The sequence below is a fragment of the Grampus griseus genome, assembly GCF_964374135.1.
Source record: "Grampus griseus genome assembly, chromosome: 18".
NCBI lineage: Eukaryota > Metazoa > Chordata > Mammalia > Artiodactyla > Delphinidae > Grampus > Grampus griseus.
The window spans coordinates 18,586,051-18,608,662 of NC_139012.1; the positions used below are offsets into that span (position 1 = coordinate 18,586,051).

A 22,612-nucleotide genomic window follows, 5' to 3' on the forward strand; every position below is an offset into this window, starting at 1 on the left:
AATTTGTGTCTCCCGAAGTGGGATTCCTAAGACCCCACAGTAAACTCTTTTCTTATTTGTAGCCTTCTGTGTTTCTTCTTGGTCGACAATAGGTTACCTTAGGGTTTGCTCTTGGTGTTGTACAATCTATGGTATCGGACAAATGTGTAATGACATATATCTATTACTGTAGGATCACATGGGGTGTTTTCATTGCCCTAAAAATCCTCTGTGCTCTGCCTATTCATCCCTCCATCTAACCATAACCTTGGCAACTCTGATCTTTGTTGATTGTAGAGTTTTTTGTTTTTGTTTTTTGGGGGGTGGGCGTGGGGTAGGGTTAAATGAAATGATGAAATGTTTACCAAATCCAAAGCAGTGCGCCAGGCACATAGCAAATGGTCAAAAAATTTTAGCTTCTTCCTTTTTCTCAATTTCCTAAATATACTCTGAGATCTGGCTTTTATTTACAGACATTTAAAGGCTACTCTGTTTTTTTAGATTCTCTTTATATAAGGACTCAATTATGCAAAATGACTTTTATTATATTTAGCCTATATGAGAAACTAAGAAATAATTTACTGGGTGTAAATTTGGGTAGAAATGGATGTCTTTTTAAAGTTCCCTAACTATAAATCAAATTTATTCCTGGACAGCTATTAGTGATGTTAAAAAACAAAATTCTACGGAATAAATTTGAAGTTCTAATTAACTTTATTCAATGATTTATGAATCAGGCAGCATTCCGTCTAACAACTAGAAGCGAGCTCTGAGGGGTTATACAAAATGAATTTATAGAAAGGAGGGTGGGGCAGGAAGTCACTATTACAAAAAACAAAGTTATTTTGGGCAAGAAATCTTTTCAGGGGAACCCAAGGGCAAGCGTTTTATCATGCAGATTGCCTCTTCTTCCTCTGGGGGGAGATAAAGAGGGCCCATGTGACAGATTACCTTACTGGTGCTGCCCAGAAAATTCCAGATTGGTTAATTAAGATTGCATTTCTGAGGGGCTTCCCTGGTGGCACAGTGGTTGAGAGTCCACCTGCAGATGCAGGGAACACGGGTTCGTGCCCCGGTCCGGGAGGATCCCGCGTGGCGCGGAGCGGCTGGGCCCATGAGCCATGGCCGCTGAGCCTGCATGTCCAGAGCCTGAGCTCCGCAACGGAAGAAGCCACAGCAGTGAGAGGCCCGCGTACCGCAAAAAAAAAAAAAAAAGATTACATTTCTGGGGAAGGTCGAAACTACAGTTGGGTAAGGTATTAAATGTAGGTTCAGCATCATGGGCTTTAGCACAAGTGACACCATTTTAGGTCTGTGGTTTTTCGCTTTAACAGTGCTATTCTTCAATTTGAGAAGTATATTTACAGAATTTCAACATTTATGGGATGAATACATTGTTATAAATTCACTCTGAGGTATAATGCTTCTCAGATTTTGAAGTTTAAGCTTTTTTTTTTTTTTTTTTGTCAGCATCAAGTCTTTGATTTTGCTACTAGCAAAATGGTCTGGATTATCATACTCAAAGCCTGGATACTGCTGGCAAGGCAAACTGTGGTGAGTACTTTTCGAATCAAATATTCCTGATTTGATGTGCTAATAACCACAGTCAGTCCCTGGCAAAAGGCAAAATTTGTTTCAGTTCATTTTGTACTTTTATTCTTTTTTGGTAGCAAACCTTATACTCTTTTTCAAACAGGTTTATTTTGCCTTATTCTTACTTTCATTGTGATTAAACATGTTTATTCTTAAGCATAAATTCACTAGGCAGTGCATACAAGGAGATATTCATTTTATTCCTATGCAAATTTGTCTTTTTGGCAAAATAGAGTTCTTTCTGGTATTTGGGCCATGTAGGCCAAGTATCATATTGTTCTTTCTTGTAGCAGGAAAATAGATGCACATATTTTCTATAGTAAATTTTCATTGAGTTCACTGAAATCAACTGCTGTACATTTCTGTTTAACAATTTGGAACTTTAAAAGTGCTTTCATGATTTATCTTCTTAATAACTGTGTAAGATAGACAGGGTAGGTAGCGTTGTTGGTATTGTATAAAGAAATTGCAAAATAAAGACTCTGAATAACATATCCAGACTCTAGGAGCTGGAGGATGGGTTGAAAACCCAGTCTTTGGCCTTTTGGCAAAATGATTTCTCTGCTAACCACTACGCCTCTCTAATTATAACTCAACTAAACTTAGTGACTGTTTATGTCAGAGAAGTTGGGGATATGTGGTTATGTATATTAATTCTGGCATGTCAAATCATAGGGTTGTTTGACTTTTTTTTACTACCCATAGTTGTAGCGAGTTGTGAGAGGTGAGCTTATAATTCTAGCTTTTGCTGTTATAGTAACTGATGACTGTTGACTCACAGCCAGGTTCATTTGCTTAGAACTATTTATTTGGTAAGCGGATTTGTCTTGGGCCATGCCGGCCAGTGTCAGGCAATACAAGATGACTGGACTTGAATGCATCAGAATTTTGTAATTGGAGTTTGTCTAAACAAAAATAATGAAACAAAGTTAGAATGTTCCCAGCCCTACTGATAAATTATTGTATTCCCAAGAATTTAAGTCAGAAACCAGAAGAAATCTTTCTCTCCAATAAAAGTATGCGGATCCAAGTAATTTCTTGTCACATTTTCCTGGTATAGGTATTGACAAAAAAGGAATCATTATTCATTGAATAGCATGTGCTTGTTCCTTTACTGCCCAGCTCTTTTAAGCCTATCAAATCTGCAAAGTCTATATTATTGTCCCATTTGACAGATGAGAACATTGAGACTCAGGGAGATCAATTGCCAGTAAGGACAGAACTCAAATTTGAATAGTGTTCTCAAACCAAAGTTCATGCTTTTTCTATTCTCCCAACAATCCTCTCTCACAAACAAATGTCTACAATTTCTGTAATCTCAAAATGTTTGTATTTACAAATCTTATCCCTAAGAGATAATCATTTCTTAAGTAAATTAGACATTTTTATTTGCCTGAGTAACCAGAAGAACTTTTTCAAAAAGGGAGATAAATTGTAGATTAAAATATGTTCCTTAAACCATTTTGATAATGTCAGACCATATGAAATAATTGCAGATAATTTAAACCCCATGCTTAACCTAAGTTTGATTTGGAGGTCAGGAATTCCTCTGATAAACTACAGTAGTTGTCCCTGGAGTATAAAAAATTATTTTGCATAAGGGAGGGAATTCAGCAGGGTTAGTGAAAATTTGCCAGCATAAAAATTTAGAAGGCATTGACCTGTGTAGCTACATGTGAAGTAGACAGATTTAGTGTATAAAAGATTTGTGTGTTCTACTTATAAATTTTAATTACCATGCACATGATAAAAAGACTCCTAATACTGTAATTTAAAAACCTACATAGATTTATTTTCCCAGAAAAACATCTTTATGATTACTTGCATGTAACACCTCTAAGAGATCCTCAGTACTTTGCCTCAGTGTACAAAGTTTTTGTTAAAAAAAAGTGTAATAACTCATTAAGGATTCATTTTGAATACTGTGTTGCATTTTAAATACTGTTTGGTAAATTCTAGGTTTGACAGTAGTGAAATGATTTAGTTTGGAGTGGGCTCTTCGTCATGCTGAAGGACTGTAGTAAATCAGTTCTATGAAAAACAATTTGAGTGTACTTCACTCTACTAGCTCTAGGACATTCAAAAGCAGTTAAGCCTTTGTTTTACCTCAAAAAAGAATGTTTAATTCATTAGAACAGGTAGAAAAAAACACACTTATGCTTTTTCTTGGTATTTTACTTGAAGATTAATCTTTTTTTTCACCACTGGATCTGTACAAAAACAAATTTATTTGAAAGGAACTAACTGTCATGTGGTATGTGGGTCTTAGTTTTCTTAAAGTGAATAGGAAATGTCTGGGGCCTAAACAATATTTCAGTTTGAGGGTAATGTGTTTTCTGGTTTCTACTCTGTCAGATTCTCACCCTGGTCTCCAGAGAGGCAAGAAAAGATTGTCTATATGACATATTTTGCCTAAAGCAAGTCCTGAAACTAGGATTCATATTATTCATGTGACTGAGTGTTGATTTCCATAGATTTGCCAGGGCTCAGAATACAATCCATTTTCTCAAAAAATGTAACACCTCTCTTTTACAAATGAAGTTGTATTTTGTACAAAATAATGACGGAAAATGGGGAAATAAAGAATGTTTGACTTTGAAACATTTTTTACACATTAAACTACATAGAATCAGGCTTTTAAATGGGCTTGATTTTTTTTTAACTTATTTATTTTTGGAGGTATTGGAAAATTTAGGACTCTGAACACCCTTTTCTGGCCAGATGGAAAGAAACAGCAACAACAATAACAACAACAAAAAAACAAAACCACGTATATAGAAAAATTACTTAGAAATCATGAGGTCTTGTCTCTTTTCAATATCTGAATCAAAATAGTAAAATATAAACTTAGTCTGATAAAGTAAATGAAATATGACTTATTCCATTCCAGATGTTAGTTGCCACTGATAAAAATCTTCTTGAGGGCTTCCCTGGTGGCGCAGTGGTTGAGAGTCCGCCTGCCGATGCAGGGGACACGGGTTCGTGCCCTGGTCCGGGAAGATCCCACATGTCGCAGAGCGACTGGGCCCATGAGCCATGGCCGCTGAGCCTGCGCGTCCGGAGCCTGTGCTCCGCAGCGGGAGAGGCCACAGCGGTGAGAGGCCCGCGTACCGCAAAAAACAAAAACAAAACAAAACAAAAAAATCTTCTTGAATTGCTGACTGATCTTGCAGAGATATAAAATCCATGGACTCAGTTGATAAAGATTAATGATGGTATTATAGTTTTCAGAGATTAACAGAAGATCATAATCATATTTTGCTATATGGGGAAGCTTTTTAAAAATAGGGAATATCCCATAATTGCATTCCAAACATAGTAAGTATAAGAACAGACAGTTTTTGTTGTTGTATTTCTTCTTCAAATCCAGGGATAAAATAATAGAAAAGTTCTATGAGGTCATGGAAAAGTTTCTACTCTAGAATTAGGTAAAAAACAAAATAAGTACCCAATATGATTTATCTGTAGTATAGACAGGAATTACTTTTACACTACACTATTCATTCTCCAAGGCCTAGTCACTTTGTTGAATTTTTCTGTAATGACTATTACAACTATAATTGCCCTTTATATTGAGAAAAGTCACATCATAATCCCCCTAACAACCTCCCAAACCAATTCCTTGACCTGAATTCCCCATAACTGTTAACATCATTACCAATGGACCACCCTTGACATACTGGAATACCTTTTATAACAATTCTTAAGTTTCATCCTCTATATTCCATAAAATGCCAATTTATGAATATTCTACCTACACAACACCTTCTTAATCCACCTTATTTCCCCCATATTCATTGCCATTACCCCTGTGGAAGTGTAAGTTAAGTTAATTCAGATTTTTTCTATAGGAAAAATGAACTTCTTCCACCTTTTAGAATTTAAATATCTCACTACCACCATCCCCAAACACACAAATATCAACTCACTCAGAGTTTCAGGATTAAACCCTTCTTGCTGTAGAGCAAAGATAAATAGTTATTTGCTGAATTGGTTCTAATGGACCATCAGAGTCAATTAAGAAAGAACTAGTGGAGAGGATTTTTGCATAGCAGCTAGAAGGGAGGGAAAAAAGTGATTGAAAAAGCAAGAAGGAAAGTAAAACATTTGAGGGAGGAAGTCATGTCCTAGTCTAAAAAGGAGATTAGAGGATGAGAGAGGAGAGAAAAGAGGGCTTTCCAGAAGAAGAGACCAATATTTGCCATCTGGGGAGACGTGGAAAAGAACCCACTGTTAGGGGGCATTGCTGACATGCTCAGGGCTCAGGTACAAGATTCGACTCCCATACTGTGCCTCTCCTTGCCACATTGAGGTTTTATGCTATTATTTTTACTGGATGGGGTTTTCCTTTCATCTAGACCCTCATTGGGTGACTATCCAGTAGGAGAGATGCTGCTCTGTTGGACTTTGCTTGGTTTGGTCCTCACCTTAACACCCAGAACATCCTTAGGATCAATAGGGGGCTGATGTGCCTGCTTAGTCTCTAACCTCCATATATACTTGGGGAATTGCTGAACTTAATAACCAGAGACTCCATGGTGTTTAATGATACACTGGAACATGCGTAACTCTTAGAGACAGCTTTGATCATCTCTAATTTATCATCTTTTTCTTTTCCTATTGTTAAAATGTGCATTTATAAAAAGGCCAAATCCTGACTCTCATAAAAAACATAAGATCAATACATGTCAAAGATGTTATGAGGTAACCAGTTAGATATTAACAACCAGTTCAAAAAATAAATCAAAAAGCAGAGATAGAGGCCATGAAATGATTTTATAGACGGAAGCAAAACCAACTCTTTTTCATAGGGATGGGGTGGGCAGGTGGGGTTAGGGAGGAGAAATGAAATGTCTCTCCATCAGACAGGATTGTCTTGCATGCTAACAGACAAGAGCCATTTGCAGTGCTATCAGTTATCTACAATTTACAGAATTCTAAAATAGCTCAAAAGACCAAGAAAGGTGCAAATCCCTTAGATTCAGAACCTGGAAGAATGTTCTTTAGAACAGAGGTTAGCAAATTTTTTCTAGAAGGGACCAGATAGTAAATATTTTAGGCTCTGTGGTCCACATACGGTTCTTGTTACATATTCACCTTGGCTTTGTTCTGTTTTGTTTTATAACCTTTCAAAAAATATAAAAACCATTCATAGCTCCAATACTGTTCAAAAACAGACCACTGGCCCATTTTGGCCCATGGTCCTAGTACACCTGACTCCTGCTCTCAACACCTGTAGTTTAGGATTAAAGTCACCCAATAACCTTTTTGGTCCATTTCAAAGTCTTTCACATTTTTCCTTGTACCATCTGGACCCGTCCTTCATTTTGTTGCAAAATAATTCTTTTAAGATGCTAATTTGGTCTCAAGCTTTCTCCTTTCCAGGAAATTTCATTGGATCCTTGCAGAATTAATTAAGTGCAGACTTCTTGGACCTGGACCTGGCATTCAGGACTTTTGCTCATGTGACTGATGCAGATTTATTCCCCAGTATCTTCTGTGTGTGAACCACTGACTCACTCTTACTTAAATTTGCCTCATTTTCTTACTACTGTACATTTTCCCGTTTTAACCATTACTCAGAATTTTCTTCCTTTTTTGAAATCCTAGGCTTCCTTACAAGGCCTGTTTCAAAAGCTGTCTGCCCACTGGTGTCTATCCCAATTTTTACATGGGGGGATGTTCTTCCTCGAGTCATACTAACATTAGCATCATTATTACTATCCTTCAATCTAATCTTCCTCTATTAACTCATCTTTACCTGTATTACTTCCTGTCTTACTCTGTTTAGGCAGCTATAACAAAAATACCATGCACTGGGTGGCTTATAAACAACAAAAATTTATTTCTTATAGTTCAGCAGGTTGGGAAGTCCAAGATCAGGGACAGATTCAGTGCCTGGTGAGAGACTGCTTCCTGGTTCATAGAAGGCTGTCTTTTCACTATAATCTCATATGGTGGAAGGGGTAAAGGAGCTCCCTGTGTACTTTTTCATAAGGGCACTAATTTCATTCATGACCTAATCACTTCCCAAAGACCCTACATTCAAATACCATCACATTGGGGATTAAGTTTCAACATATGAATTTTAGGGGTACAGAAGCATTCAGTCTATGGCATTTCCCATTCAATATTGAACTTTTCTTTCTTGTTTACCTAATCTAGGCCTTTCAAAGATTAGGTGCTCAGTGAATTTTTTGTCACGTTGCATCACTTGTTTCTTCTCTTGCTTTTGCATAATTTTCAAATTTGCTGGCATAAGAGTTTCTCTTGACTTACTGAGATAAGCTAAACGTGTTTGCTGCCTAAAGGCAACATCATTAGCTAGGCTGGTGTCTATGGGAAATCACTGACTCTACTGGTATTAGTTACTGCTGCATACCAAGCTACCCTAAAACGTATTAGCTTCAAGCTAAAAACATATTTATGAGTTAATGGTTTCTGTGCATGAGGTATGCGTGTGTGGCTTAGCTGGGCACTTTGGCTTAGGGTCACGTGTGGTACTGCGGTGAAGATAGTGCCAGGGCTGCAGTCACCTCAAAGGTCAGCTGAGGAAAGATCTCCTTCCAAGCTCACGCATGTGGTTTTGGCAGGATTCGGTCTTCTGCGGGTTGTCGGACTAAGGGCCTCATTTTTCTCACTGGCTGTTTGTCAGAGAACTCCCCCTCTTCCTTGTGTCTTCTCCACGGGGCAGCTCACAGTATGGCTGTTTGCTTCATCAGACTCAGCAAGTGAGAAGAGTCAGAGGGAGAAGGAGGGAGACAGAGAGAGGAGAAAGAGAAAGAGGGAGAGATGGAGGTCAAGTCTTTTATAACCTAACCTCAGAAGTGGCATTCCATTACTTTTGCTGTATTCTGTTTGTAAGACGCAAGTCTCCAAGTCCAGAACACAGTCCACAGGATAGAAAATTACACAAGGGTATGAATACCAGGAGGCGGGATCATTAGGGGTCATTTTAGAGTCTACCTGCTCCAATTCTCTATATTTCAGTTACCAGAACACTCAGATGAAGGTAATAAATGTTGAATCTACCAAACTCAGAGAACTGCAAAATTAAAATGCTGCCGTAAGTTCAAAATGCTCTGGCATGCACGTTGTGGCCCCTAAATGTAAGAAGACCACGGAAAACTTCCTCTGTCAAATAATGGAGAAATGGATCATATTTATGGAAAAATAATTAATTTTCAGCAAAAATTAATGTTTGCTGAAAATGAAAATGATTTAGTATGACTCTGCAATTTTCCCTCTATTATCTAAGCCTCCAGCTTTTGGAAATCCAGACTTTTTTCTCTTGTTTTGCTATGGCATTGCATATTCTAAATAGACACACTTGCATCTTAAAGGAACCTTTGCAGAGATAGTAATCATAGACAAAGGAAAGGTTCTCAGGCTTCCCTGAAGGTCTCTAATTTTGGAAGATCTCTTTCCTAACCATCTTGAAAGAGACTGATTACTCTGCTTATATATGTGTTAGAGCCCTGAGAAATCATCTTTAAAGTGTCTGGTTAATCCAATTTAATCACCATTGTCTCAACCCCTCTTGCTGCAGATTATTACACCTGCAGTCTATCATTGTTCCAGCAGATGGCAAAAGCATACTACGCACCAGGTTGGAATAAGTTTGAAACTCGTATATTGAAGGCATGAACAAATGGTCTCAACCTGTTTTAAAAATCTGCCTTTGTTGTGTTTGGGACACCGTGGATGTGAAGGGAATTGTAGCATTCCATCACGTACACCACTGATACAGACAGGTTTTGCTGAAATTCTACAGAATTAAAGACAACAAATAGTTCATAGGAACGAGTGATCTCAAGCAGAATTAAGTCATGCCTGCGTGTTAATCTTGTAGTTAATTCAACCAGGCTTTTTCTCTTTTTGATTTATTTTAATAAAACAAACTGATATAATATGGAAATCATTTAATTAAAAGAAAGGCATATGGCACTTTGTAATTATAAGCCAAGAAGATCCGTTATTTAGATAGTGTTCTGCAGTGGGAGTTAAAAGACAGAAAAACATAAGACATTTGCATTCAGATGCTGGTTTTCAGTTATGGAATACCAGTATTTTTTAGAGTGTACATAGTATTGCACATGTTGTAATTTAGAAAGCATATACGCATAACAATTCCATTGCTATTCTTGTCTATGTTCTTGCTAATTTGACAATACTGTAATTTAAACCAAGAACATTGTGCAGCTCTGTGATTGTAACCACTGAGAGATAAGGATGGCAAAATTTATATTCATGCAAAATAAACATGAATTAGGCAAAATTCAGATAATTTTTCTGGTATTGATGCTAACTGGAAAGAATGCACACAACCAAAATGCAGTGAAGTAAAGCTTGATTTTCTGTTTGTTTTCATTATATTAAATGAGATGCATTCTCACAAAAGAAAGAAAGAAGAGAGAGAGAAAGAGAAGAAGAAATCTCCATAATATATCTTTTTTTTTTTTTTTTTTCTTTGCGGTATATGGGCCTCTCACTGTTGTGGCCTCTCCCGCTGCGGAGCACAGCCACTCCCTGGCATGTGGGATCTTCCCGGACTGGGGCACGAACCCGTGTCCCCTGCATCGGCAGGCGGACTCTCAACCACTGCGCCACCAGGGAAGCCCTATATCTTGATAATAATGCCCATTGCTTTACTTGTTCTTCTGGCCTCAGCAGAATATCATGTCCAGTCCTTCCTGTGAGGCATCCTACCCTTGGTAAGGGGCTCCCCGTGGGGAAAGGCCACGTCGGGCCAGAATAGGTATCAGGAGGTTTGCTGGTGATGCTTTCAGTGAGCAGGTAGGCAGGCTTTTAGCTGGAGCTAGCTCAGGTTGTCAGATCTGAGAGCTCGGAGCGGCAGCATAAAGGGAAATGAATTCTGAAGTTCGTAGCTGGGAAATGAGAGCAAGACTGGATGAGCTGTGAGATCGAATTGGGCGGTTCAGGAATTAGTTTCTGAATAGAGGCTATAATGCGTGGCTACTTTTTCCGTGTGGCGTTTTGGAAGACTCTCTGTTTAAAGGCATTAGCTAAAAGGAACGCGGTACATCGATGTCTTGAGGGATTGTCAGTCTACAAAGTCCTCTCTGTCCCTGCTTTTGCTGATAGCTCAGACCCAATTAGATTGTAAATGGGATTTGGATTACTTTTTACTTAAATACATTCTTATATACGCTTAGAGTAAAGCTTAGCTGGCATTTTTCTATCCACTGTAGACATCTTTCAAGACAACCCATTTGATTGGACATTTTATTATCTCAAAGTGCTTGGCTTTGAAGTACAGTTTTAGAGAATTTATTGTGGCTTGTGGTCTACAGTAGTTAAAACTTGCATCTATTGTAGCACTAATCCTTGGAGAGCCTTATTGTTCCCTTTCTTTCTCCAGAAGTGTGTTGATTTCCCTTTATAGATTTTTATGTATCTACACTGTTTGTTTATCCATTTTTCAATCCCATGGAGATTTTTAAATAACCATGAAAGTAGTTTTATTCAAGGTTTTCTTGATAACATAAATAAAGTGTATATATCTACCCATTTCCTTTTTACATGCCTATTTTCCTTCATTCTAGATACTGTGTGAAATCAATTTTGCAAATGTATCATTGTTTATCACAACACAAATCAGCTGAAAATAAGGATATCTTGAAAATCAGAGTCTTGAAAAAAATCAACAAAAGGAAAAATCAGGTTCGAAGAACTTAAGACCTTACAGTGAAAATGGCATTAGAGAACTTACCTATATGGTTTTCACATCTGACATTATTAGAAAAGACAGCTTTATTATTAATACAGTGATATTTTTATTTACTGTATATGATGTGGGGGAAATTGTTAGGGTCTCTATCCACATTAGTTCCAATGATGTATTTATAATTTGTTTTCTTTGTTGGAGAGAGCTTTCAGGCAGAGAAGCTCTTTGATGCTGGTTTCTGTGTCTCGGCCGCAATCTAATTGTGAATACTTTTGTGATTTTGTTGCTTAGAGCTGCTGACAACAGGGTTCTTATACTGGTTCCTACTTCCGTGTCCTTTTATCCCTTTTCTCACTTTGCTAGTGACATCATTGCTTGGATATTTAACTTTTAAAAACTTTTTGACTTTTCTAAAAGTCAAAAAGTCAACTTTGGGTGACTTTTTTTTAACGTACTAAGGTATTTTTCACCGCTTCCCAGTTCCCAGGGTTTTACGCTTTTAGCTAGGCTTTATGTGAAAATATACACTGTCAACCCATCTTACTTATGTCTTAGCTTCCCCATCACACAAATACAAACAACACCAACGTGTGATTCCAAAGCACAGCATTGTAGTCTTTTATTTTCACTTGTTTCTAAAGGATTTATTGAAAAGTCACTCATTATTTCTCTGCTACTCATTTTAGCTTCTTTTTTCCAATTTCTGAATGCCAAGGTCCTCTTTCTTTAACTCTCTCTAACAGAACTGCATTTAATAATTTTACAATTGTAAAATTATTGATATCTTCTTGATATCTGGGGACTCAGTTGGAGGAATCAGAGCAAAGAGGCCGGAATTGTCTGAAGGACATTCAGTCCTGTGTCTGGTACTTGACGATGGCTGTTGGCTAAAATCTTAGCTGACTCCGGGCCAGAACAACTCATAAGGCCACGAGCTTGGGCTTCCTCACAGAATTATGGATGAGTTCCAAAGCTATTGCAAGAAAAAGGCAGGCAGAAGCTGTATCCCTTTTATGACCTAGTCCCGGAAGTCACACAGTAGCACTTCTGCCTTACTCTACTGGTTGGAGAAGTCACAAGCCAGCCTAAGTTCAAGAGGAGGGGAACCAGACTTTAGCTCTTACTGGACAAGGGACAGAACTCTGGGAAAGCATATAAGATAAGAAATATTGCTCTGCTATAAACGTTTTCAGAAAAATACAATCTGACACAGTCTCTTTGAGAAAGTGATACTTAAGTTGAAGCTGTTTGCAAGGGAGTAAATATGGAAAGACATTATGGTCAGAGGAGGCTGTCTGAGTAAGGATCCTAAGGTGGGACAAACAAGTGACTTAACTGAGAAAATGAGAGCCAGGTGATTGGCAGGTGATAAACCTGGAGAGGTAGGGCCATATAGGTCTTGGCAAAGAGTTCAGACTTCAAGCAAGGCACTACACATCATGTTAAAGATATGCAGACCTCATCATGAAGATTATAGGAGACTGTGGGCAGGTTATAGTTTAGGAATGATGTGATCAGATCTGTCATTATAGATGTCAGGCTGCTGGATTGCAAGATAGAAGTGTGGGTGATGGGAGCAGTTCAAGGACAATTGCAGTGAGCCAGGTTGGAGAGAAAAGTGGCTTGGACTAGGGCGGTGGCTGTGGAGTTAGAGGCAAGTAGACAGATTTGAGATCTAATTAGTTGGGATGGGCAAGATTTGGGAAATGGTTTGGTGGTGAAGTAAGAGGACAGTCAGATTTGAGAATATATTTCTGAAGTTTTGCTTTGGAAACTATATATGGAAAGACTGGAGTAGCAGGAATGGCTTTTCGGGGTAGAGATTATGAGCTAAGTTTTAGAGATACTGAATTAAGTGTTTTGAAAGCTATATTGAGATGTCCAATGGTAAGTGGATTAAATGGGTCTGGAGCTGAGGAGGGATGAAGTATATGTTTGTGAATCATCTGCATATAGATGGTACCTACAGCCATGGATTAGATCAGAAGAGGCTATCGACCAAAGGGGAAGCAGTGTCACAAATTAGGTTACTTAAAAATAGATTAAGTTACTTTCATCTTGCAGAAAAAGAAAAGCAGCTTGGGAAAAGGAATTTGACTTTTCTTATAGTTTAAACTCCTTCAGGGCAGGAGTCATTTCCTTACAGGATGGATTGAAATATAATTACAGGTAGAATGGGTAGAGTTTGGGAAGTGGTTTGGCTTTAAAAGATCTCTGCAGAGTCCATTTTCTATAGCAACTGAGAAAATTCATAGACACGAGGCTGAAAAATACTGAATTCATCAATAGTGGAGAATAATGCTTATAATTGGAAAGGCATGGTTTTACATAGGTTTTGTTTTATGTGCTGTGAAATAAGAAAAATGGTCTCTAGACAGTAAAAACGTAAAACTGTATTTAGCGTGAAGGTGAATAATCAGAACTATTTGTACAAATTTGCAAGCCTGTGTTCTGAAGTTATGCTCAATGAAGCTGTAGACCCATGAATTTTCTATGGGAGTGAATATTTTCTGTGTCTTGCAACATAGAAGAGTGGTTTTGAGAAGAGTGTGTCCAGGCCTTTGAAGTCCTTCTCTATCCCTTTGAGTGTGAGTAGGTAGGAAGAGCAACAGCAGTGCGTTGTTAATAACTACTGGCATTGCTGTGGTTGGCCACATGTAAACAACTAGTTGGTGGAGCTAATGTGGGCAATTTCACTTCAAATTGCAATAAATAAATAGCCACCTGGCTGTCTCGGGGTAACCTGTCTTGTTTCTTAGTGACCAAAGAACATTGCCAATAAAATTATAATTCTGTCAGTTATGTGTTACTTTCTGATTTTTGACTGATTGCTCTCAAGTAGTGGATTATTTTGTAGAGAATGGGCATTATGAATAATGCCCATTATGAGTAATAACTCTGTTATTAAAATACTTTTAATCCCCAGAACCCCAGAATGTTGTATCTTCTCAGCAAAGAGAGACAGCGCTTTGGTAATAACAGTATCTGATGTGAATGGGTTTAATATTTTCGAACCTGCATCAGTGTAGGGAAATCCTGAAGATGGAACTTATTATTGAAGTATTATAAATTATAAATTTCAATACTAGGTAATTATAAATGGAAGGCTGATTTTCTATAAGGTGAATTCATTCATTCATTTAATATATACTGAATATTTACTACTTGCTACTTATGGTTCTAGGCTATTGAGGTCTAAGAAATGAGCACAGTAATTGCCATTCAGGAGCACACAGCGAAAGAGAGGAGAAAGTCTAGAATACTCCCTATTGCGTTCAGGGCGTTATGATAGTACAAAGAACTGTTAACCTAAATCAGAAGCTTTTCCTGATGCCCTGGTCTAAAAGGAAGTTGACTTGAAATGAATCCTTCACCAGACAATAGGTGTTAATATCTCTAACGTTTTTCTTTTAACATTTAAAATATCCCAGAAAAAAAATAACATGGTTCCATAGTGTGAACAGGTAAATACTTCATCTTCTGTATGATAATTGGGATCCAGACAATGAGACACTGAATATAATGAGGCTGCTGGAAGCCACACGAGATAGATTTCCCCATAGGTGTAATTTTCCTTCTAGATTTGACACTGCTAGGTATATTGCGCTCAGTGCCTGAATGTGGTTCACCATTAGTAGTTCTCAAAACCATTAGTGAGTATCTGGATCACCAGGAGGACCCCTTAGGGCAGAGTCCCGGGCTCCAGACCTGGGGTGGGGCCCAAGATTTGCATTTCTAACCATTTCCCAGGTAACGCTGGTGTCAGTACTGCTGGTCCCAGAACCACATTTTGAGAACCACTGCATTCGACTTACCCCTTGTCCTCAGTGAGTTTACAGCCAGGTGGGGAAGACAGCAAATGAGCAATATGGTGTGGTAGGTACAAATGGAAGTGAAGATTTCAGGTGAGATTGCTTAGAACAATCAGATTTATGTCAAATAGTGACCTAGTGATTTGTAGACAGGCAAAATGAAGTAAACATCTGATGTAATTATTAAGACACTTCCTCCCCACAGCCTAACAGTATAAACCTTTTAGTGAGGAAGAAAAAGTGACAATGCTGCCTTGACTGCTTGTCTGTGCTGATTGGTTTCACCAGTTAAATGCTTCCCTTTACAATTCCCCTTATCTTTGTCGAATTAACCTCACATCATTTGGGAACTACTTTTCTCTCCAATGTCATCAGATAAATAGTGGCTGTATTCGTGTTTCTTGACAGCCATATAAAAGTGCATTTATAGGCTGGGGTTTCATCTGTCTTTTTATGTATAGTTGCAAATATAATGAATTATGTCAGAGCCTAAATAAAAGTCCTTTCCTTTGACAATGTTTTTCTTCTGACCCAATTTAAGAACTGTGAACTGAGAGATTATCTTACACAATGAGGAGAATAGAAAAATCCTAAACTTTTGAAGATAGATTTTGTTAGTACAAAGTATGTGAATAGTCTGTAATCATTTTACTTGAATTTCCAGAGGAGAAAAAAGTTATTTCTTTCACATTTCACTTTAGTGAAAGACTGAAAAGCAGTTTCAAACAGTGTAGGTGTTTCCCTCAGATATTTAGAATTGGCCCAAAGTAGAGAACGGTGCTTTCTGAAAACATATTTTGGAAATTAATGAATACTGCTTTGCCTCATAGTTCTGTCTCCTGGTTGCTTTAATATAATTTTATTGCCCCCTTAACTCTTCTCTTCCCACCCCTCATCCCTTTGCTTTCTGCTACAGTCTTCTTGCAGGGAAAAGAGGAGTTTCTTGCCAGATAATGTCTCAGGGTTCTGTACACCGTCTAATCCTATATCCTTCTCATTTTCTTTTCCTCTTACATACCTGAATTTTTGACCTACTTTTCCAATTTATGTCAGTTAATCTTCCCTGTGATTTTGTTCTCTTCTCCAAGACACTGTGGAATAGAACATAGGATTCCTAATCCCTATTTCTTTTCTTTAAGGTACTTAACTCCCTTTTTATTTTTAAAGAACTTAATATCTATAAGAAGGCAAATATAGATTACCAAAGTTAACAAATGATGAGTATGTTATAAATACAAAAGAAGTCTTAGAATGTCCTCTTTGTAGCCATATCCAGTTTTGTAATGTGAACCAGATTTGCTTCTTTTTGGCCACGCTGCTTGGCTTGTGGGATCCCAGTTCCCCTACCAGGGATTGAACCCGGGCCACGGCAGTGAAAACTTGGAATCCTAACCACTAAGCCATCAGGGAGTTCCCCCAGATTTGCTTTGTAAATGTTTTTTTTTCCCCTGACTCTCTGATCCCTTTGACGACTTGACTTTCTAAGTTTCTGATTCTTCTGGGAATCTCTAAGAGATATTTTCTCATAGGACACAATACTAAATCTTCTCCCCAGACTTACTCTTGTGCCCCTTGGTTTTCTCCTAATGACAATCCTACATGCTATCACACTAGTGCAAGCACCTTGCTTTTCACTGTCTACACTCAGCAGGATCACCTAGAACCAGAGCAAATCTTTTCCTTACGAAAACTTGATTTAATGGCATAAGGAATATCTGTATTTATCTTATATTCTGCAACTTAGTCCCCCCAAATTTTCTTTCAGTAGTATGATCTAGTTCCCACCAGATTACAGTAAATAAATTAATTACATGTGTCCCCAGTGCACCCTACAGATAATATCCTAGCCCTACCTGCCTTTCTCCTCCCCTACCTGAGAAACATCCATTTCTCAAAGCCATAGGCAAATCCCTATCTTGCTATGCTGTCCTTTGGTATCAGTTTCTAATCTAGACAGGGGTTACTGGTTGCAAGGAACTGAAACCTGCTCAAGATTCCTTAAACAGAAAGGAAAGCTTATTATATAGGTTTGGATAAATACAGCCAGGTCTATTGGGAATTGCCATTGGAAACAAGGCTTCTGTCTGGAACCATGTTTGTTCTTTCAGTATCCTTTGGGCAAAATGGTCTCCTCTAGGCCTTTATTTGTTAAGTCTGGCGTGTTTTTGTTCCCTGTGATTTTCACTTAGCTTTGCTCTTTCACTTGGTTCCCCACAGTTCATTGATTCCCTCTTTGTGTCTCTTTGATTAAATTCAAGAGAGGGGTAGGAATTCCTGATCCACCTGTTGTCATTTGTGGGGGGCTGCAGGAGAAAGTCGGCCACACTTCTCACCTATCAAAAAGATTTCATCACATTTGAGGGAAATTTTTTTTTTCTGAGAGCCACCCCTCCCAAAAGGTTAGATTAGGTTAAGCTATTTTTAGAAGCAAATTAAGCTAAAATTCTGCATGGAGAAATTTTCTTAAAACAAACTGTTCTAAAACTATCTCAAAAGTAGAACCTTGATACAATAAATAAAATATATTTTTAATGTACGGCAAGAAGTGCTTTGACAATTGCAACCTGTCTTTTTATATCTGGAATGAATTCAAGTACTCAATTTAAGAAGAAATCTGTTAATAAATAATGATAGGGACCTAAGTTAGTACAGAATATCTACCAATCAAAATAGTAATCACTAACTATCAACAACTTTAAAGAAGGGAGAAAATAAACTTTGTACTATTTGCTTTTCATAGCAAGCTTGAACTATAATTTTATCTATTTGTGAAGAAGTTCTACAAAGGCCATTTCTAAGGTCAGGAAGGTGATGCCCTCATGATGAGATTAAAGCCTTAAAAGAAGAGGCACCAGGGAGCTTGCTGGTTTTCTCTTTCCATGCGTGCACACACAGAAGAGGTTACGTGAGTACACAGTGAGAAGGCAGGTGGGTGCAAACCAGAACAAGAGCCCTCGCCAGGTCCTGAATTGACCAGCACTTTGATATTGAACTTTTCGGACTCCAGGACTGTGAGAAATAAATTTCTGTTGTTTAAGCCACCAGTTGATGGTGTTATGGCAGCCTGATCTAAGATGCTGTCCATTTTAACTTTTGCAGCTATTATCTTTTGAAGAGAATGCTCAAGTTCAGTGTATTCAGTACATTCAATGGAAATAATTTCCAGAACAATAGTCACTTCCTTAATCTGCACAGATTTGAATAGGAAACAGCACATAACAAGAAATACTTGATATACAGTAGAAAGGAAGGCAAGGAAACTTTCTGGTACATAGGCTTGGATTTAGAGTGAAGTCACCTGGGAATTTAATTACCCAAAGTCTAGTTGTCTGGTTCGAAGGTCAGGATCTGTACCGAGTAACCTTTTAAGTCTTGTTAGTTCAGAAGTTTCCAGTTAAGTCTTTCATGGATGATGCAGGTTTCACACTTGTACTTGATATCCTAAGGCAGGGATTGGCAAACACCTTCGGTAAAAGACCCTACAGTGTCTTTGGCAGTTAATCAACTCCTCTTGTTGCAGCCACAGGCAACATGCAAATGAGTAGGCATGGCTCTATTCCAATTAAACTTTCTCTACAGAAACAGTCACAGTTCACGTGCAGAATGTGGCTCCCGGGCCATAGTTTGCTGGCTTCTTTTTTGTTTTTCTGCCCCCTCAAGCCATTATGTATCAATCTTAGGGTCTTAGGAAAAAGGCATTTCTGGGCAAAACTAAGCTTTTTCATTGTCCTTTCACAAGGGCATAATAGCTGGGAATCGCACCACAGAACAATTCCAGTCTATCCCATCTGTAAGAAGGACTTACTTTTCCTATGGAAGTGCTTGCTTCTTTCTTTCCAGTATCCCTCAGTATCTAGGGTCTGTCCATGGAATAATTCCTATTATACTATTCATAGCTTGAGTAGAGTTGGTTTGTTATAGTCATAGATCTACTGCATATATTTAGTTTCTCCTCAGTTATTTGGATTGAACTCATATCCCACCTCCAAATTGAGAAATCAATTGAACATTGGATTTCTGATTTGTGGAGAACATTATGAAAATAAATATCATAGTGTTCCTGTTTTCTACTGATGCCTCATTATCCAGAATCTTCAGTGAAAGAGGTGTTCCGTGTGACTGATTTCCTACTTATGAAAGCTCATTGTTTTAAGCACCAAGACTCCAGTTTATTAAAACTATTTTGAATTAAAGTTTGAAAAAGGACCTTTACCCTTTTAGTGCCTTAAAATTAGGAGAGGAACCAACACAGTGAATGGTAATTCAGTTATACTCTCAGGAGATGGTGAGCTAGATAAAGATATTTTCTTTTATACTAAATGACTCAAGAGAGCTATGCTTTTGAGCATTGTATGATTTGTGCCACTCAGATCATTTGCTTCACAGCTCAGCTCACCATGGGATTATGCCCAACTTCAGATGTATGGAAAGTTATCGTGTGTGAAAAATAAACAAGCTGTATCTATATATTTACACTGATGAAAATTTTTCATTCAGAATCTCAGTGAGAGGCTCAAGGAAGCAGTTTTCAACTCGTTATCTGAGCCTAGTAGGAAGGTGAGGGAAAGTTCTTTCCCTCCTTCAGAAAAACACTTTCAGCAGAGTCATTGATCCGTCTTTGGGAGGAATCCACGGTGTCAGCAGCAGCTGCAGTGTGAGAGGCCTCTCAGCACAGTCGCCATGTCTGTGCCAGGGCCAGCACTGGACTTTGCATTTAGCACAGAGTGTCTTGACCTGGGGGAACAACTTGAGGACAGCCAATCAGAAACAGCCAACTAGGCTTTAAGCTCCAGTCCATCAATAGTTTATTCATGACAATAATTTAATTTCTTTATAATCTATAAAAAGAAAGCTTATAAGAAAGCAAAATGTCCTCTGAAGGATAAACTTTTTTTTAAGCTATTTGCAAATTTTGGTGTTTTTCCTGAACAAATGATTGTGTCTTCAACTTCTGGGTAGAATTTAACTTTATGTGGCTATCATCCATTCTTTTTTTTTTTTTTGATATGACATAATATTGTTATTTTATTTTATCCTTTTATAATCCATCCTTATATGATGACATAATTGTTCACGTAAACTGAAGTAGTGTAAATTGAAATATTACCCTAAATAATTAGAACAACCTGGACTTCTCAAAATAAACATGACAAAGCATAATTTGAATATGGTATACTTAAGGTTTTTAAATCCTCACCAATTTTAATTCTAATACTCCAAATAAATTTGTCAAAATCTTCATGTATTTAGCAATGGTCAGCTCACATTACTAAAGGTAATGGAATCTCATTGTACGATATTTCCACAGGCCACTCCTACTTAAAAGACCTCATCTCTTTCGTATACATATTGTCTTTAGATAAACATACTTATGTTTTGCATACACCAAACTATTGCTTGGTGCATATTCTTCTTTGAGATTTCCTATTAGAAGTGTCCTCCTCTGTGTAAGGTTCTACATTGGACACACCACCCATCTTCCCAGTCAGTGATTTTCAATTCATTTCCTTGATATCCTTGTATTTGCCTCAAGAAGGTGGATTGAGGGTGAACAATAGGGTGGAAGTTCAAATAAAAACAGGCAGGAGTCCATGTCCCTTAACTTAAATGAAATGTGGATTTCTGGCCTTCTTCATGGTGATATAACATATCAATATCAAGGTACAGATCAAGCCAAGAATGACCTCATTGACTGAGGGGCCAAAGAGAGATGTGAGCAGAATTCAGTCTTGAGAGTACTGCAGAACTCTGCTATTCCTTTAAACAAGCTTATCCTCATCTGGAAAAAAGCGGAAGGGCAGATTTGAGTACAGTTTCTTTTACCTACCTTGTGGGTCGGGGATAACAGAACTTATTTCCACCAATAAAAAATTTAGAATTGACATTTGATGTTTACTCACAGCATTTTAAAAAACAGAATTCATGTGTAATATTACTTTATTTGGATGATTTGAATCTTCCTTCCTTTCCTCCTCCTCTTTTCCTTTTCCTTTCTCACTTTATCTATTTTCATAAGAAATGTATATTATTCATTTTTTCTGTGAAAAGCAATATATTTAAAAAATGAATATGTATTTTATGTTCTAGGTAAATGAATCAATGTCCTATGCAGTGAAATGATTTTTTTCCATTTAAAAATTTTTGTATGTATTTTTTAAAATCAGGAGTTCACTTACATGTACGTCAGGATTCTTCTTATTTTAAATGACTAAAAATCACTACTGCTAACAGGTAAATAGAGAAACTATTGGCAAACATGGCATTCTCAGTCTTAGAGATGCTTGGAATTAGAGATCCAAATGCTGCCTGGAATCTGTTTCTTTCCATATCTCATCTAGTGCCTGGAGGCTTTATTCTCCTTGGTTAAGTAACAGACCCTTAACTGGGCAACTCCAGGGTTTATCGTCTCATAATCCAGACTTATAGTCTCATCATCAACAGCCTCCTCCTACCAGTTCCTATCTGAGAAATAATAGGAAAAACCACTGTTTGAACCATGCTGGGCCATAGGACATCTCTGCATCAATCGTTGTGGCTTAGAGAGTCTGTGATTGCATACCCTCGTCTACCGTCTACCCTTACCAGTCCTCCGTGGTTGGAGAGGAAGAAAAGCAGTTCCCCCCAAAATGGACTCTGCTATCTTATGCAGGTTAATCAACTAGAAGCACTTTCACAGGAAATCTGTGTCCTGAAAGCACCTGCCAAGTGCTGCCTTAATGTATCAGAAATACTGCAAATGTAGAATATTGTAAATAAATCTGTCAAAATGCTGTAGTGGAGGAAGTGGGAGCCTTAGAGTTTTCCGCTTAAGAGCTCTGCTGCTTCTGGCGAGGCCCTTAAACGATCTGATCCTTTGTATCTCTATCTGTAAAGTGAGCATAAATAACCACATTATAGTTTTGTTTAACGACGGGAAACTAGAAAGCATGTGTGTATACTGCCCCCAGTATACAGTTGGCACTCAGCTGGTGGTAGCCTTCACTGCTGTACATTGTTGCTGCATCATTTTGCAGGGAAAGCACTTTTCCTCAGCTTTCTTACAGCAACACACGCCATCTGGGCACTCTGCGCAGACTGTGAAAGCTGTTTTTTCCACCTCCTAGCACAAAAGAAAATGTTCTACGATGTGCACGACGCACATTTCTCCTGCTTCCTTTTCTTTTGCCTTCTTCCCCTCTAGGTCCCTACTTTCTGTTTCCTTTTTCGTCCTATTCTCTCATCTCCACTTTACGTTTTTCCTTTTACATCTATCTTTTGTCTTTGACTTGCCAGTGCTGACTCCCTGCCCACCAGCAGCTTTGGTGTCCCTTCAAACTTGGGGGCACAGTTTATCAGAGACTAGGAGGCCCATTAAGCTTCCAATGCCATGACCAGATCACAAGTAACAAAGTTTTAATCCCGGCAAGCTGTTTCTCTGGGATGTGAGAGGAAAGTGATGGTTAATTACACAGGAAACAGTGAAATACTGAAGTTAACTGCTTGTTCTTGCAAATCACACTGACAGGTTGCTATAGGCAGAGTTCAGAGCAAGTAGTTTCGA

At 38.0% G+C, this 22,612-nt stretch overlaps 1 long non-coding RNA gene across 2 annotated transcripts in view; it reads left to right on the top strand.

Annotated features, from left to right (window-relative positions):
• LOC309835852 overlaps positions 1-22,612 on the top strand; it is a 139,331-nt gene that overhangs the window by 41,816 nt on the left and 74,903 nt on the right. For both annotated transcript variants that reach the window (XR_014298053.1, XR_014298054.1), the window contains exon 4: positions 1,450-1,533. This is a non-coding gene — a long non-coding RNA (uncharacterized lncRNA). The remainder of the gene's footprint in view (positions 1-1,449; positions 1,534-22,612) is intronic.